General features: G+C 34.2%; 1 long non-coding RNA gene across 2 annotated transcripts in view; it reads right to left on the reverse strand.

The window, feature by feature from the left end:
- The window catches only part of LOC134739129 (uncharacterized), a 327,387-nt gene that overhangs the window by 245,530 nt on the left and 64,553 nt on the right, over positions 1-17,304 (reverse strand). The window lies entirely within an intron of this gene.

Below are 17,304 nucleotides of genomic sequence, written 5' to 3' on the forward strand. Positions count from 1 at the left end.
TTATTAAAATTTTTAATGTATTCCTGCACCCCAGGAATATTTGGTTCTGCGCTACTCCTATCAATTTAAAATAGTGTTGGACAGCCTTTGAAAATAACAAATCAGTATAATTCGAATTTTTTAAATCTGAACTTTCAGTAGAAAAAAATGGTATGCTAGAGCATATATCTTACTTCAACTTCCTCTCATAATTTGATTTTCTAATGTGTCCAAAAATGATTTGTTGTAACAATAACGCATACTAGTTTATATCCCAACAACACTGAAGGTATGGAACAAAATCACATGCATTTTGATTGGGAATTCTTGTGTGAATAAATGATTAAATTTAATTGGCTGATTTAGATATTAAAGACTAATGGAGCAAGTTTGAGGGTTTTGTTGTTTTAACAATTAGCTTAAAATAGTTGATACAGTTGATATCGAAATGTAATTGTATTTTTCTGGATGTAACAGAAAGAAATAATTTTACTACTTTGAGTAGCAGTTTTGAACTGCTTTCTTAAACACATCAGACATATTTTTACCTCTCAATGATGAATTTATAATCAGAGATATTAATATATTAGATTAATGTAGTGTAATGCTATGCTTTACAACAGTGTACTAAAAAAGTCTAAATGATTCATACCCCAGGGAAGAGTTGATGCTATCAATTTAAATTGTTTAATATACATTTATTTAAATGTGAAGTTGCACTTTGCCTGAGGAATGAGTATTTAAATTGACAGCCTAATAAAATTCCTAAGTAATGTAGTCTTTCCCCCCCATTTACTTATTAGTCATATTTTAAAATCATTCATTTAGAGACACCAGAAAAGCATGTGAACTAATTGTTAAGGGATATAATAATTGTTTAGGGAATTAAATGTTAATTCTATGGCTATCTTCTTTTTCATCATAAATATAGAGCTTTGATCTTCAGTCTTCTTAAGAGCAAATAAATTCCTGGATCAACAGTTCTACATAATGTTAATAATATATATAATTTATTTAAAATATTCTGGCTCTTCCTGTTCAGGGAACCATTCGTTTGGATCAAAGGCTCCAATGAAACCAGTGAATAAAAACAGCTAGAATATTTTAGCTAAGTAATGTTTCTAAGATTTAATAGATAAAAACTAATCCTCTTTTCCAGAAGCATTTTAGTTAAAATTTCACACATTATTATGCCTTATTCTATTCTCATAATTTGTGGTCCTTGAAAATTTTAATTGTTGTAGACATTATAGAATTGAATTACTTTTCATGCAATCAAATTAGTTACATTAATTATTTGCTAGAGCTATAAATATGGAAATCTGGTAAAGAAAATCATTTTAGCTTTTCCAGGTAAATAATTAAAAATTCATTTTCCTTATGTTCTGAACAAAATGATAATTGTCCTAATAAGTACATAGAAATTTTAAATAATTCATTAATAACATGTATCGTTTGTAAGCCTTATTTTGCCTTCACCAAGAGTTACCTATTAGTCAACCACAATCTACTAAAGTGTCTGAAGTATCCACAGGCTGTATGTGGTAGGTTTCTACTCTATTTGTAACATATCAGCCTGAAGTCTAGTGGAGTTGCCATTGTGGAAGGGTTCCAACCAGTTATGGTGCCCTTCACATTTTCCATCGATTTGGCACCTTTCTGGCCAGCAACTTAGACCACACATACACACAGTGTTACACAGAGGGTGTAATGCTAAACTTTCAGGGGTTGCTATATGGTAACCCCATCAAGTGAATTCAGCCTTTAGAAGGGTTTGCTTTGGCCTCACAGTGTTCTTTAAATTTCTCGATTTGCTTGCCTCTAAGTAGGCGTGCTCTCTCTAGTTAGTTCATCACAAGCCTACCATCTCCTGTGGTCTTTTATTTGGCCCAATTCACACAGTGTCATAAGCAAGTAGATTTTGGATTTCTTATCCTTGCTTTGGCCTGACAAGGACCTCACAAAAAGACTGGATTATCCTGATTTAGAAAAAAGCCCCATTGTTTTTATTCCATTCTTACTAGTCACTTGTTTTATATTTTAAAATAATCCCCTTCTTCTTCCTAACCCTGAGAGTTGACACCAAATGAAAATAACTCTATTGTTATTAATCTGTAGTATACTTACAACAACCTGCTCAAAAGTGTAAAGCATAGTGAGTAGAATAAACCAAAAAAGATACTTACATGTGGAAATATCACTACCGCACAAGAATACAAAAATGAAACTTTAAGAGAGGTGTTATATGTCCATTATTTATCAAGCAGAACATTAAATTGTTAATAATAATTAACAACATTGTTATTTATTTGTTAGTAATTTAACAATGAACAATTGTTGTTAATAATCATTTAATAGCCATTTGTTTCTGTGCTGGAAGCAGTCAAATATTGTTCTCTAAATAAGGAAACTTTTTCATTATGAAACACCATAATATCGTGTACCACCAAAATTACATGATGTAGTTAATAAAATAAATTCAGTAATATCTCAAAGCTATATGTTTTTAAAATATTTTTGCATACTTATAGAATCATAAGGAATAACTACAAAAAAAAAGGAACAACTACAAATCATTTTAACACACAAAATTAAAGATGACAAAATAACATATTAGCATATGCATGCTTGTATTATAGTAATTTAAATATTAACTTTTTCAAATCTTTGAAACAAGTAATTTATGTCCATATATTACCTAGCTTAAACTTAATTACCTCTTAATCCTATTTAAATTATGAAACATATTTCAAATTTGACTTCCACACAACAAAAATGTGTGTATGGAAATAAACTTTTGTAAAACTATATGAAAGTAATAAAGTGAGGAATATATTTTAATAAAAGTATATACTCTCAAAAATTTCATTATTTACCCATTTCAAAGAGAAGAAAGTGGCAGAATAAACACATATTCATTCATAGCTAAAGAATGTAGTACCCAAATGTCTTCCTGGAATCATTTAATATAAATGAAATATAAATGTGTTAATTCACGACAATATTGGGTTATATAAACGTTGCTGTTAGTATAGTGTAATTTTCTTTTGTGATAAATGCCACTGACTTGCTGTTTACTTTTCAATTGATTTTATTCGCCAAATTATATACCAAACAGTCCCATGGGCTTACTGAATATATAAGGACTAACAATGAAAAATGTACATAGTTTTAGCACCAACTTTGTAAATTGCCTTAATAATAGCTGGTATCATGTAATAGTATTTTCAACCAGTACTTTTAATTTCTAGCTCATAAAGCCTTTTCATTGAACCCCAAGGGCGTAGCTATAAAAGTAAGATTTAATTTTGTATATAATGTGGACTAAATTAGCTTTAGAGCAATAGGAGAAACATGCAGTTACAAAAGATAGGCTGAAATTATTATAATTTGACATGAATTTCTGTAACAAAATTAATTATTATTTCTGTTGTAACATAATTTGTAGTAAAAACTTAAGAATATTCAGAATATATATTTTATGTCTTATATTTTTAAAACTGTAACAAATGTGTGGGAAAACGTCATGGACATATAGGAGGAAACCAAAGGCCAAAAACATTTTTTCTCATACATTCAAGTGCCCAGGCAGTCATGAAAGCCAAAGATATTTGTGTAATGTGAACCTTCTTAGTCAAAATATCTTCCCTACATTAATTTTCTGCTAATTATTTGCTATTGAGGCAAAACAAAGAAGGCTCAACATTGTTCTTTGGTACCTTATATTTATATATAAGGAATATAATTCTTTCTTATGTTTGGATCATGCTTTACAATTGACAGTAAGTTCCTATTTGTGATTTCATCTTGTCCATGTGTGAATGTGTATAGCAAGTATTATTAGTATCTCTATTTCATTGATAAATAAGTTTCGTTTCTTGTCCAAGATTAATGCATTAAGATGATTAACTCATTTGCCAGGTACAACAGTATAATATTTCAATATATAGTAGCGTGCCAATAGGTCAAGGAAAAACTTTCGTGTATTTGTAGATTTGGATGGCCAATTTTAATGCACTATATTTCTTAAATGTCCCAAAGAAACTAATATCAATCACTAACAGTGTTTAAAGTCTTTTTAACATGACCTGTAACATACACCTTTTTTTTAATTTCTAAAAGAAAAAAATATTCAATAAGGCATGGCCATTCTTAGTAGGGTGAATAATAGCTATAAATATATCTACATACTACAAGAATTTAATATTTGTGACCTATAGTTTTATATTCAAGAGAAATATTTAGTTTCTTTCTAAATAAATGTTGATCTTAAAAATAAGTGAAGAAAAATATAAAATATAAATTTCTATTTTAAAATGACATTGAGGTTTTATTCCTTTTCCTTCTAAATTTTGAAGTTAATACATTTTATGCTGTGTTTTGAAGTCTTGGCATATTTATTTACAAGAATTTTTTTTAATAACATATAAGAAAGTATTGCTAAATCTAAAAGCCCAGCACCTGAGTTTTAAAGTCAGCTAAAAAAATACCGATTAATTTAAGTAAGTAATTTTACATTTCAAGGTCTTGATTTCTGCAGCTTTTACATTAAATAATTAGGATATACAAATTCTAAGTGCAATATCCAGCTCCAAAATTTATACAAATGTACAAAGTAGGCTTACTTTTTTTCAAAGGTTTTTTTTCCTTTTCCAAAGGAAAAAAAAAAAGGATTGCTGCTTTTCTGTGTTTATTACCTTAATCAATCCTTCCCCAAAAAGGAAATTGTCATATTATTTAACTCTTAATCAAATTTCGAAAACTAGTACACACAAAAATCAGTAATGGGAGAATAGTAAAATATCTGAAAGTATGTTTTAAAATGTTAACATTTAGCATACAGAGGAGGGAATTTCCACCACAAAAATATTTAATTTCATTTTAATAAACATGAGAAATATTCAAATATTATTTATCTTAATATAAAATACCTATATTCAAATCTTATTTATTTTAACATAAAATATCTTGCTATGCTAATCATCTTGGTATCATAAAATGCAGTATTTATTTTAAAATATAATATGAGAATATATAAAATTATTTTTTAAAGGTGGTCATTGTTGCTACATATACCAAAGCAGAGCTTGAGACCAGCACTGGCTTGTGGTTTTAGTCTCCGTCCTGTAGGAGACGTTCAGGATATGGCACCATAGCAGCGCATTGAAGGCCTGGCTGTGAGTTCACTGACTAAAAAGCCTGACATGGCATTAATTTATTACCAATCTGGGGACTTTTCTTCCCCTTACTCATTTATTTTCAGGCTTGTCTTTAACCGGACATTTAATTTGTTTAGTTGCTGTGATTATGCTTTGGTCACATTTGGCAATCGGAATGATCTGGAAAGCTTAGAGGGAATACATTATGGTGCCATAAATTTGAGATGGAACTATGTTTTTGTATTTCTGCCAGGAATATCAGACAGCAAGTTACTGTTTGAAAATCTGCTTTTTCAGTCTTCTCTGCTAATACAGGGGTGGGTGGTCCCAAGGTCATCTCATTCCATCCTCAAAAAGACAATCACTATTCCTGATGTGTCCTGCTTCTGTCTTTCCTCACGACCAAAAGGAAGAGATAGGATTCGAGTTCAAGGTTAGGAAGATATTCTATTACTGAATTGATTTTATAAATAAACTTGGAAGTTTTGTTTTTGTTTCCTCTTGCACCAACACAGATTTATCACCCCAGCTTTTTCTATTTAGAAACTCCCCTGCACAAGTTGCACATTCCACACCTGAAGTGGGAGGCCCACATTCTCCCCGCCCTAGACCGTGAAGAATGTATTCCTGATCTGCATCTCATCCTGGCTTCCTGCAAGATAAAGAGGGATTCAGACATAAAGACTGGAAATTCCCATGAAGAGACAAAAACAAATGATGTGGTTCAAAGAAGTTGTTACAAGAAGAGATTCATTCCTGATGTTGTGCAAACGATTGTGAGCATTCTCTATCCTGCAGAAGTTTCCTAAGAGCAGTTACGTTTGCCAATTCAGTGTCTCCATGAGTTATCTGATTCGCAAGTGTTTATTGTGAAAAGATATGTTGCCTGGCAACAGCTTTAACATGGCGCAACTGACTTTTCTGCACTTCTAAAAAGATGTTTTATTCATTAGTTGCCTTCCTTTGCTTATTTGCATGGGTACACCCTCCCCTTCTGTATCAAATTCCACTTTCTGGTTGTGAATATCTCCCTGTGAGTCTATGCTAACCGTGCCATTGCTCGGCATTTATACTTATCCACATTTGTATGATAAACACACAATGAAATGACTGAGAGGGCCATATCCTGCTATATGGGGAACAAGGAGCCTTCCTTGAGAACTACACTAGGTTATATCAAAAATGCTCTTCAAACAGGAAACTAAATACTACATATTCTCACTTATAAGTGAGAGCTAAATATTGATTAATCATCAATATAAAGATGGCAACAATAGACATTGAAGACTACTAGAAAAGGAAGGGAGGAGTGGGGAAAGGGTTGAAAAACTATCAGGTACTATGCTCTCTACCTGGGTGATGGGATCAATCATACTCCAAACTTCAGCATCACGCAATATACCCATGTAACAAACATGCACATGTAACCCCAGAATCTAAAATCAAAGTTGGAATTTTTAAAAATGAAAAGATACCCTTAGTATTTAAAGGTATTTTCTAAAATTCAGGCATTTATAGGTTGAGAGGGCTGTGATCAGTTCACTACTGGATTATATTCCAAATTTCTACTCATAACAATGAGCTTTGGGAATATGGAAAAAAACATCAAATAATAGCCAATGAGGTGTTTTAGACTTCACTCAGCTATGAGCATTATTTTACCCATATTGGCATTATAGCCAACCCTTTTGTATCTCCTCCCGGTCCTCAAATTACAAAAGCAAAGTTGTCATTGAACCTACAGATCTAAAGTCTGAAAGAGCAACTCAGCCACCTAGGGAATGAATTAGACATTTGAGTCACAATCGTAAAATTTCCATCCTGAGATTATTTTGTCCAAGCTTTTTTTAAAAAAGGAGACTAGAATCCCAGAACAGTTATAGCACTCTGCTGAAGTCACACAAGTGCTTAGTAACTCAAGTCACAAAAGCATGGTCCCATGCTACACTTGCAACAACATCATGAGATCATCCTCCTTGTGATTTACAATCAGATACGAAAATATTGTTTCTGCAGACAGAATAACACTTGAGAAGAAGGAAATCTGGTCTCAATGACTACCTGATATTGCAGCCTCTCTAATAGGAACAAGAGAGTCTACTGCTAGTAACATTCATTGTATAAAAACAAAAAGAAATAACATGTGCTTTCTTAGTAATTATCAAATGCAAGCATCACTTTATCCCATTTAGGCTTCACAACACTAGGAGAGTTTTATCACCTTCAATTTACAAAATAAGACTTTAAATATTTAAGTAACAATTCATATGGCTAGCGTGACACAGCTAGGATTTGTACCTAATCATTGAAATGTACCCTCTAAGAGCGCAGAGTGAGCATGTAAATATAAATGTAAATAATTACATTTGACAGTGAGTATGCATCACCTAAAATAGTATGAAATTTGGAGTCGAAAAAGTTTTTTGACACAATATATTTGCTTAATAATAATTTATTTGGCATATGATTTTTCCAAGCATTAATTGTGTTAAATGCTGAGAAACTCATTCATTCATTCAGCAAGTACATATCGTTCTCCTGCTGCATGCGGGATACTACACCCAACAGCAGAAACATAACAATGAACGAGGGGGAATTTGCATCCTATCTACACTATGCTCAGTCTTTCAAGGGAAATAGACAACCATAATGAGAGCTAGATGTGAGGAGAAATGATTCATATGCTGGGATTTGATTAGGATAAGTAGGAGGTAGCTAAGGCTCTGAGACAGAAAGAAGCTGAGTGTGTTTCAGGAGCCGAAGAAGGTCATCTTGGCTAGAATGCAGGTATTGAGGGAGAGGACAGGACATGAGTCTGGGGAGGAGGAAGGAGTCAGATCACAATGGTCAAAGTAGGCCATGCCAAAGATGCCAAGATGGTCTCTATTTTCATGGGAGATTACGGTCAAGCAAAAGCACAGAATTATTGACAACCACGTATTTTGTAGGTGGCGCTGGATATATTAGTTTACAGTAGAGACCAATTTCTAAAAATATTTCATTACAAACGTGGTCTTTCCTTTTGAGCATAGATCAGCAATCTAAACTATTAACAAACATTTCCAAAGGACTGGATATCCAAGTCAATCTTGTTTTTCAGACACACATGTGTTTATCTCTGTATGTAAAATAAATATGGTCTCATTTACAATTCTTACAGTCTTTTCTATTATAATTTTACTGCTCTACTGAACTATAAATTATGTTAAAGAAACCATATAACTGATGGAAAAATTATAAAATGTGAAACGCAAATTAAGTTATGTCAAATAATAATTGCCTTATACTTAATGCTATTTTAAAAATAGAATATTATGTAAGTATAAAAGATTTATTCATAATTTTAAAAATGAAATGAATACCAACCAAATTTACAGAAAGTCATGAAAAGGAGTGGTCAGTTTGATAAACCTGTCAATATTAAACTAAAATAAGAAGAGTTAAAATGGCATGTGTGTAAAGCATTGTATCTGTTTCTCTATGCTCAGTCATGTTCTTAACTTGGTTTAAGAACAACTGGCCGAGTGTGGGTGGCTCACGCTGGCTATCTCAGCACTTTGGGAGACCGAGGTGAGCAGATCACTTCAGCCCAGGAGTTCGAGAGCAGCCTGGCCAACGTGGCGAAACCCCATGTCTACTACAAACACAAAAAAAAAAAAAAAAAAAAAAGCTGGATGTGGTCCCGCACGCCTATAGTCCCAGAGAATTGCTTGAACCTGGGAAGCAGAGGCTGCAGTGAGCAGAGATCCCACCATTGCACCCCTGCCTGGGCAACAGGGGGACTGTCTCAAAAGAAAAAAAAAAAGGAGGACAACTTACTTTAAAACTAAAAAATTAAGAGAAAAGCCATGGGTTATTGTTTTGTTTCTGTGCTACACAAAGAATAATGGTGTAGTTTTTACAACTGAAAAGCTGATTAAAAACTGGACTGTATTCTAAATTCTTGATGAAAAACCAATTCAGAAATAATTGAATCCACATTTTCAGAAACCACTAAAATCTGTTTGTAAACTATTCCCTAGTATTTGCATTCATAGTGGGATATTCAGACTATTTGAAATGCAAAATGTAGAATCAATATCTGACTTTAATGTACCATGTTAAACACTTTAATGTGGTTACTACATTTTAGACTGTTAAAATTAACAATGCCAGCACATCTATGAAAAGAATAGTCCTCATTTTCTCTTTTAAAACAAATAGCATTTTTGTACATACGTTTCATCAAGTTTTTATGTTTTAGATACAGAGCAAATTTTTCATTGGCATAATTTTTCATTACCGCAAGTTGCAATGAAGGGTAAAGGAAAAAAAAGAAACTAATTAGATTTTCTTCTCTAAGCCCTACCTTGCATACATATCATAACATACATATCACAGCAAAAGTCAATGAACTAGATAATTGCCCCAAATTAGGAGATTGTTCCTCTGCTGACATTTAAGTTTTGAATCTAATGGTTTCACTATTTAACTGACCTTTGCTGTACTAATTATTTGCTTTTATAACATTAAATATTTTTTAAAGTCAGTACATTGCTTAGTTAAGGAAAATGTAATATAATCAGCACTATTTTGATATGTAAACATCCAATAATACTGACAACAATCCTCGGTTTAAACCTACAGAACACTAAGTAGGAAACAGGAAAGAACAATGATAACAAAAGCCCAATTTAGTAATTTGCTAATCTTTTATAGGTAGTAGACAGCTTATAGTCACGTGTATGTATGTCCATGCTTTCAACATATATTTTTGAAGAATCTGCACAAAACAAAAGCTATCTTGATACTACCTCAAGATGGCAAGTAGAACTAAGTCCAAGGTGGTGTAGGGAGCAGGCAAAATAATAACTAACACTTGTTTGTGCTTATTACGTGGCTGACACTTTTCTAAGCACTTTTCATGCACAGTCTCATTTATCAAATCCTCATAGCAGCCCTAATAAGGTAGGTATCAATATTACTATTATAATGTTCCTTTAGAGATGAAGAAACTGAAGTCAGAGAAGTTAACATCCCAAAGCAGAACCCTTGAAGACACTGCTGCATTGCCTGTTTGCATGTAAAACAGAAGTTTTCAGCTATCTATTCTTTATTTTCTGAAAGCCTACACTGAAATATTTTTACATTTTGAAGTCCTTTTTGCCAGCTAATTTGCAAAAGTATCATTCTCCAGGTGCCTGCTACCAAAACAGTCTTCTTTTCAATATAACCATTCACTGCTACTGTAAAATTTGAATACAAATCATTTGACATGCTATCTTTGTTGTTGGTTCACTTATCAGATACATTGCTAAGCTATAAAGAAGTGAAAAAAAAAATGGTCCTGGAAGTTTCTTCTCTACAGGCACAACTATGCAAGGTTTCAAGGAACCATGACTCAAAAATCAAAGCTTGCACAAATTGGATGAAGAAAAGCAACAAATGTCCTCAGCAGCCCTCTTTACAGCCATAGAGTGTTCCCTACTGAGCCCTGAGTACAGTGCTCTGGTGAGCTCTGAGGGGATTTATCCTGCAGGTAAAGGCAGTTTTTAGGACTCCCTAGAGCTTCTACCAGAGATTCCTAACTGATTACTTAAACACCAACTCTCTTGGCAGGTGTAATTTTCAGTTTTCCCCCAATACTTAAGAACACTTAGAAATCGGGATTTCAGGCCAGGCGCTGTGGCTCACGCCTGTAATCCCAGCACTTTGGGAGGCCGAGACGGGCGGATCACGAGGTCAGGAGATCGAGACCATCCTGGATAACACGGTAAAACCCCGTCTCTACTAAAAAAATACAAAAAATGAGCCGGGCGTGGTGGCGGGCGCCTGTAGTCCCAGCTACTCAGGAGGCTGAGGCAGGAGAATGACATGAACCCAGAAGGCGGAGCTTGCAGTGAGCCAAGATCCCGCCGCTGCACTCCAGCCTGGGCAACAGGGCAAGACTGTGTCTCAAAAAAAAAAAAAAAAAAAAAAGAAAGAAAAAGAAGAAGAAATCGGGATTTCACAGCGAATCTGGATTTACAGTCTTCTCTTGAAAAATATTACCATCGGTCAAATTTGGGCAGACTCCCACATGACAATGATTAGCCTAGACTCGGCATTGTATCTTCAGCTGATTACTGTCCTCATCGCTATTGCGTCTGATGTAAGATCTTACATTATATCCTCTCTTTTTACATAAGGACAATTTCCTGTGTTACCTGGGACTCCTCAGTCTAGACACGAGTTTGTGACCTTTGCCCTAATCCATGATTTCTTCCAGCCCTGAAATTCTGTTTAAAAACAACAAACAAATAAACAACAACAACAACAAACCTGGGGCATCACTAATCCGAGTTTACTGATTTACTCAAGGTCCTCATTCTAGGACTAGTTGAGAACATAGTCAAAACTGATACTCGGATCTTCTGAAACCTAGGCTTTTACTTTTTCCAACACACCTACTACTGCCTCTTATTTGCACATGAATTGATACGGTTCTAGACCAGTAAAATTGGGAAATACAGTTCCTGAAGCTATAAGGAAAGTTAATTTAGGCTCTTAGGGAGTAGGAAAACCTGGGAGTTGGACTAAGATTTGGGCAATGCGCAAGTGTTCCCATAAATCCTATTTACAGGCCGGGCGCAGCGTCTCGCGCCTGTAATCCCAGTACTTTGGGAGGCCGAGGCGAGCAGATCACAAGTTCAGGAGTTCGAGACCAGCCTGGCCAATATGGTGAAACCCCATCTCTACTAAAAAATACAAAAAATTAGCAGGGTGTGGTGTCACGGTGCCTGTAGTCCCAGCTACTTGGGAGGCTGAGGCAGGAGAATCGCTGGAACCCGGGAGGCAGAGGTTGTGGTGAGCCAAGATTGAGCATCTGCACTCCAGCCTAGGCTACAGAGGGAGACTCTGTCTCAAAAAAAAAAAAAAAAAAAATCCTGTTTACAGAAAAGATTTCAAGAGCTGAGATTGTGCCTTGTGAATAGAAAAGGGTATAAGTGGTGTGGGGTAATAAAGAGACGATACTTATATAGGTTGGGCTGGCTTCTATGACATCATCAGCTCCCTGTGTGGCCTGGAGTCCTCTGCATACAGAAGTGGCTGTAAGACTTTCTCCATTTCATAGTGTGATCATGGCTTCCCAGAACCCTCTAAGAAGCTGGGATATGCAGGCTTGAAATTGCACATCCAACTTAAGGCTAAAGCCAAGATAGGCCTAAAGGTCATCTCAAAAATTAAGAATATAACCTTTTCCAAATTTTTAATAATAAATTGCTGAGCAAGTGGATCCAGAACTTTAAAGAAAAACATTTTTAATTTCTCTGGAGGAATCATACAAACAATTTACAAATGACTATAATGTGTAAAATAATCTGGTAATTCTTTTCTCAGAAATCCTATTATTCAAACAGGATTTCACACTAATTAGTTATTCTTTTTATTCAGAAGCACTAGTCAGGCTAGAAAGTATTAGAAAAGAAACCAAATGTAAACAGTTCCTGAAACAAAACTCTTTTTGTCTAAAAACCAACAGATTTATTCCAGTAATAAAAATTCCTACACTTAAATGTGTGCACATATTATTATACCCATATTAATTCAAATTAAGCTGAGTGTATGTATGTGCTTCTATAGCTTTATAACAAATAGAACACTACATTTTGATTTCTGTACAGACCAGGTAAATTAAAATAAAAGCCTTTATTTTTATTTATTCATTTAGTAATTTTCTAAATGCAGAACAAGAACCTAGATTTTCATTCCCTAAATGATTCATTATTAAATTGAGTTTGAAATCTGCAACACAAAGCTCTCAAATATTCCAGTGCTCTATAGAGAGAACTCCAGCAAGCTGCACAATGTTGCTTAGTGTTTTTGTCTGGTTGAAGTGTAAGTGCAAAGCTGTTGACCTTCATGTTTTATAAATCATCTGGGTCTTCTCAAGGAAAGGCACTTGATTATTATTATTATTAATTTGTGAGGTAAACTTTCTGAAAACCTGTTGCTTTCTCTATCATAAGTCCTTTCTTCAAAAACATATTCTGTCTTTAAAACCTATAAAATATTGTCAACTGATTTAAAGTAAGAAAGTATTTTTTTTTCCTAAAGATATCTCACTGAAGAAAAATGTGAGGGGAAATGAGTCTTCCAGTCAACCTTGGGTCATATACCTCAGACATCTGTTTCTCATAAGCTAAAGCTCCATATTTCACATATCCTGACTCCATTAAGTTATTATCTAAGAAAAAATGTAGGTTTTTTAGAATAAAATACATTGAGGTAGTAATAACTAGTAGTTAAAACCAGGGGCTTTAGAGTTAAACAGACATAGGCTCAAATCTCAGTGCTCCCCTCAAACTGCCACTAAGTTTTCAACTTCTTTAAACCTTGGACTTTTGTGCATAAAATAAAGTAATAATATAAAGTATACAACATGTTACCTGTCACTGAAAGCCACTCAGTAGATGGAGGTTTTATTGTTGTTTCCACACAATAGTCTTACTACACAGAGTACTAGTAAGGCTATTATTACCCATATTCTCATCTCACACAACTCTGGAAGAGGATAATCAAAAATACATCAAGAAGGGTTACTCCCTCATTTGTTGTGTTGTGCATTAACCCTCCTATCAATTTACTCAATACTAAAACAAGTAGAAATGATGGGAAGAAGAAAACATACAAAGTTGAATACTCAGTCACCAAAACAATGTGGTGGCCAATGCAAAACAATAGGAGTAAAGCAAAAAAAAAAAGAAATAATGGAAAAGGGAAAAAGAAAAGAAAAGTGCAAAAAGAAGGAAGCATGTAACATCCTTTGAGTTCATTCTATCTGGCTACTCTTTATAGTTAAATAAAGGCATAGCTCCCAGAAGCCATCATTGGATAGAAGAGCGATAGAGAGCAACACTGTGGAGTGAGGGAGAGGGGAAAAGCTGGAATAAACTGTGTGCACACACATACACTCACAGGTACCATCTGATTCTATCAAAAATTATGAATATTCATCTATGCATGTGGATTTTAAAGAATATATATGTATACACACATCATGTATATTTTATTAGATATATATGAAAATATATATTAGGAGAGATATATATTATTTAAAATACAGATTAATAGATACAAAGAGATGGAGATAGATTACTCTTTTAAAATGGCGTGTTACTGCTTTTTCAATTATTTCTGTAGTCACAATACCCAGTTTTGTCACAAACACATCTGAAGATGAAAATGCTTCCTCTTTGGTAATGAAGAGTCATACTGATGTTCTTGACATGAAGCTTTATCGATAGGCCCATTCAAATTTGACAAGAACTCCTCCACAGGTGACAATTGTTACAGGTAAGGCAATCTTACTCGAGGTATACAACTTAATGTCAATAAAACTGTAGTTTTTGTTGTGCCATAAAGGCTTTTTTTCCTTTTTAAATGGTTGGTCTTTTGATTATTTATTTTTTTATTATTATTATTATACTTTAAGTTCTGAGGTACATGTGCAGAACATGCATGTTTGTTACATAGGTACACATGTGCCATGGTAGTTTGCTGCACCCATCAACCTGTCATCTACATTAGGTATTTCTCCTAATGCTATCCCTCCCCTACTCCCCTGCCCCCCAACATGCCCCAGTGTGTGATGTTTCCCTCCCTGTGTCCATGTGTTCTCATTGTTCACCTCCCACTTATGAGTGAGAACATGCGGTGTTTGGTTTTCTGTTCCTGTGTTAGTTTGCTGAGAATGATGGTTTCCTGTGTCATCCATGTCCCTGCAAAGGACATGAACTCATCCTTTTTATTGCTGCATAGTATTCCGTGGTGTACATGTGCCACATTTTCTTTATCCAGTCTATCAGTGATGGGCGTTTGGGTTGGTTCCACATCTTTGCTATTGTGAGCAGTGCTGCAATAAACATGTGTGTACTTGTGTCTTTATAGTAGAATGATTTATAATCCTTTGGGTATATACCCAGTAATGGGATTGTTGAGTCAAATGGTATTTCTAGATCTAAATCCTTAAGGAATTGCCACACTGTATTCCACAATGTATGAACTAATTTACACTCCCACCAACAGTGTAAAGCATTCCTATTTCTCTACATCCTCTCCAGCATCTGTTGTTTCCTGACTTTTTAATGATTGTCGTTCTAACTGGCATGAGATGGTATCTCATCGTGGTTTTGATTTGCATCTCTTTAACGACCAGTGATCATGAGCTTTTATTCATGTTATTTTTGCAATCTATCCATCTGACAAAAGGCTAATATCCAGAATCTACAAAGAACTTAAACAAATTTACAAGAAAAAAACAAACAACCCCATCAAAAAGTGGGCAAAAGATATGAACAGACACTTCTCAAAAGAAGACATTTATGCAGCCAACAAACATGGTTGGTCTTTTTAAAGAATAATTCTTAATTATGTATACATAATTATTAATTATAAAATTTATATATATATTTCTTATATATAAATATATATAATTACACGTATAAAATAACATGCGTATAAAAACTGAGGAATACTATCTAGTTAATAATAATTTTTCAACATAAGATACTGACTATATGATCATTTTGCATACGTATATGAAATAAAATGAGAAAGTGGGGAAGGAAAAATACATTTTAGTGCTTAAATACCTCAAAATATATTACACATATGTACTCATAATTTTATAATAATTAATTTTAAATGTTATTATCTATAATCCTATAAAACTAATCATGTGCTTTTATGCCTGCTTACTCTAGATCCTGCCACCTTGATCTTCCTGTTGAAATTCTATGCTCCCATCTAGGCCCAACTCATTTGCCACCAATTTCTATGGTAATTCAGTCCTCCTCGCACTCCGATAGTACTTTGTTCCATCTCTCTTATAAACTTCCCTTTATTTAGTTTGCTCTTTAGTTATATACATATCAGTTTCCCAATCCTGAAGGAAAAGATCCTTATTACCTTTGTTGAACCGTCTTTAGCATTGTGTCTGACACAAACATTTATTTGATTTTACTGATGTAAAGTATAATTATTTATTTATTCTCCAAAAGATAGTCCTGGTTTAGATAAGAAATTACTCTCAGATCCAAAAAATAATACTTTGGGTGGGGATGTAAATTGGAAGATATCCCAATATTATTAAAAACCAGCATTCCTGGTTTTTAATACTTAGATGGATTTTTTGTTATCAAGCTTTTATACACTGACCAAACTTAAAGAGGCAGGCAATGTGTTGAATTCATTCCAGAATACAAGTTTACAAGGAAGCTTTTCTTGAAGTTCTCTGTGTAGCGAATAACAGTTTTACCCATATTCTTGGTTCCATAAGCACATTAAAAGTGTTTTTAAAAATAGTACTATTCTCTTTAATGCACATTACAAAAACTTTCTGAAAGCAAATTAACTAGACATTTTCAAAAAGTAGTACAGAACAGTGTAAAACCAAAGGAGAATCATTATCTTTCTTACTCTTCTGAGTTCTTCACCTTGGTTTTACAAGCCATGACCTGGAAAGCTTGCCTACTTGTCTTTACTTTCCATTTCTAAAGATAGTAGTTGGCTGGGCATAAATGCTCATGCCTCTAATCCCAACATTTTGGGAGGCAGAGGTTGGATAGTTGCTTGAGCCCAGGAGTTTGAGACCAGCCTGGGAAACAATAGTGAGATCTCACCCCCACCAAATAACATATTTTTTTAATTAGCTAGACATGGTTGTATGCACTTGTAGTCCTAGGTACTTGGGTGGCTGAGGTGGGAGGAGGATCACTTGAACCCAGGAAGTGAAGGCTGCAGTGAGCCGTGATCGCAACACTACACTCTAGCCTGGGCAACATAGTGAGAACACGTTTCAAAAAAATAAAAGTAAAGGTAATAGCAATTCATTTTAACCATTGCTTATTGAGTGGTTGCTATGTGCTAGACACTGTTCTGACTTAGTTCTTAAAACAATCTTATGAAGCAGATACTATTTTCTCTCCCATTTTACAAATAAGAAACTGAGGCATGGAGAGATGAGTCATTTCTCTAAGTCATATCGTTAGTTTATGGCAGAGAGAGGATTCACACTCATATCTGTCTGACTCTGGGTATGAACATTTAACCACTCCTCTACAGTGCCTCCCACTGTGAATGCTTCATATGCAGAAATTATGAAAAATAACCAGCTGTCTAAATAGTTGCATTATTTCATCTGCTC

This window comes from Pongo pygmaeus, chromosome 2 (assembly GCF_028885625.2).
Source record: "Pongo pygmaeus isolate AG05252 chromosome 2, NHGRI_mPonPyg2-v2.0_pri, whole genome shotgun sequence".
Lineage (NCBI taxonomy): Eukaryota > Metazoa > Chordata > Mammalia > Primates > Hominidae > Pongo > Pongo pygmaeus.